Below are 2,493 nucleotides of genomic sequence, written 5' to 3'. Positions count from 1 at the left end.
ACAACCCTTGTGGATATTTCGAAGAATGATTCTCAAATTCGATGGAATCCAAGATATGAATAATTGGTTTACGTTAGGTAAGAAACACATGTATATGTTATATTAGATATTAACTAGTTATATAGGAACTAAAGATATATCTAATCCGCCCTACTACTGTGAATTTAGATAGGGCTTACAATGGAAGTCCTTCTGTTTCGGCTGTAATGTAATTTTGAATTCAATATTGAATGAATAGAGAGATTAAATCAAGAAAAACAATGAAGAATTCAAAGAATGCTTTAAAAGAAATGGAAGAACAAAAGTCGTATGGATTCACAAAAACTACGTGGATGGATAGGAACTAAAAAAGAGAGATTGAAGTAGTTTGGACGATTCAATAATATTATTACTTCAATTCGTAATTTTTAGTTGGATAAATCTTAGTGATGGAATAATAAGTTATAATTCATTGGTTGATTGTATCATTAACCATTTCTTTCTTTTGGTGTGAGGAACTTATCATGAATCCACTGATTTCTGCCGCTTCCGTTATTGCTGCTGGGTTGGCCGTCGGGCTTGCTTCTATTGGACCTGGGATTGGTCAAGGTACTGCTGCGGGCCAAGCTGTAGAAGGGATCGCGAGACAACCCGAGGCGGAGGAAAAATCCGAGGTACTTTATTGCTTAGTCTGGCTTTTATGGAAGCTTTAACAATTTATGGACTAGTTGTAGCATTAGCACTTTTATTTGCGAATCCTTTTGTTTAATCCTAAAAAAATTACGTATTTTTTTTCGTATTTTATTTACTTGGACTTGCTGCTCTTGCTTTTTCGAATTATACGAAGCTTTCACTCCTACAATTACTTATTCGTTGGGACAATAACCTATGGGAAGGATTGATTTGAGGATGAGGCATTAGCATACTGACTCGCCTTCTTCCTTCCCTTTCTTAGTCCAATCTCGAATGGAACTTTTTTTTTAGGATTCTTACAACATATTTTTTACTCTATTTCGAATAGAAATAGGAAATTAATAAAATAAAAAAAAATAGAAAGAAATAGATAATTAGTTTTATCTATAAAAGGAGATCATATGAAAAATGTAACCGATTCTTTCATTTCTTTGGGTTACTGGCCATCCGCCGAGAGTTTCGGATTTAATACCGATATTTTAGCAACAAATCCAATAAATCTAAGCGTAGTGCTTGGTGTATTGATTTTTTTTGGAAAGGGAGTGTGTGCGAGTTGTTTATTTCAAGAATAAGTTGGATACAACCAACTGTACTTTTCTAGTTATAACTACGAAAAGGTGCATGATCCCGCGAATTACTTCTGACAAAATGAAGAAATCATATTGAAGAACCATAGCATTTCGTGATTCATTGGTAAATCAACTTTGATTCTCTATCAACCAATAATGTGGGACTATTAACATGGTTAAAACGTTTGAAGTCCAGACGTAGCATGGTACTCTTTCTACTACTATGTTAATACATAGTTAATACATAAATCGTTTCAAATAGTTGGGCTTTTTTTTCGATATAGAACACTCATGTCGATAAAATGATTTGAACCCCCCCTTTTTTATTATTTTCTATTTTAATAGAATATTAGAATTTTTTTGTAAAAAACTAAAAAAATGAGGATTTCACCCTCATTTTTTCTTTTTTATCCAATGCTGAATCGATGACCTATGTTATGTATAAAGTAAGAAAATTTTTTTGGATTTCAAGAAAAAAAAAGAAACAACTTTGCTGACAATTGTTTGTTTGGTCAGAAGAGTCCTCCGAATATTCGGGTCTTGGATTAATGATCCATATTTTTTTCTTTTTCTTTGTGGAATATGAATAGAGAAAAGAGGATAGGCTCATTACATTCAAAAAGATATATGGGAATTTCTCAGAAATAATTGCAATAATTGAGCGTGAGAGCCAAATGAATCGAAAGATTCATGTTTGGTTCGGGAAGGGATCGTCGAAGTTTTGAAATGAATGGAAAGACAATCTACTTTCATTAAGTGATTTATTAGATAATCGAAAACAGAGGATCTTGAAAACAATTCAAAATTCAGAAGAACTACGTGAGGGGGCCATTGAACAGCTGGAAAAAGCCCGGGCTCGCTTACGAAAAGTTGAAATGGAAGCCGATCAGTTTCGAGTGAATGGATATTCTGAGATAGAACGAGAAAAATTGAATTTGATTAATTCAACTTCTAAAAGTTTGGAACAATTAGAAAATTATAAAAATGAAACTATTCGTTTTGAACAACAAAAAGCGATTAATCAAGTACGACAACAGGTTTTCCAACAAGCCTTACAAGGAGCTCTAGGAACTCTGAATAGTTGTTTGGACAACGAGTTACATTTACGTACCATCAGTGCTAATATTGGCATGTTTGGGACGATGAAAGAAATAACTAACTGATTAGTCCTTCTACTGTAGGCATTATTTTTTTTTCTTAAAAAAAAATAATTACGAAATACTCATGGTAACCATTCAAGCAGATGAAATTA

The sequence above is a fragment of the Cucumis melo genome, unplaced genomic scaffold (assembly GCF_025177605.1).
Source record: "Cucumis melo cultivar AY unplaced genomic scaffold, USDA_Cmelo_AY_1.0 utg000646l, whole genome shotgun sequence".
In the NCBI taxonomy this organism is placed as follows: domain Eukaryota; kingdom Viridiplantae; phylum Streptophyta; class Magnoliopsida; order Cucurbitales; family Cucurbitaceae; genus Cucumis; species Cucumis melo.
This window is presented reverse-complemented; position numbering follows the sequence as displayed.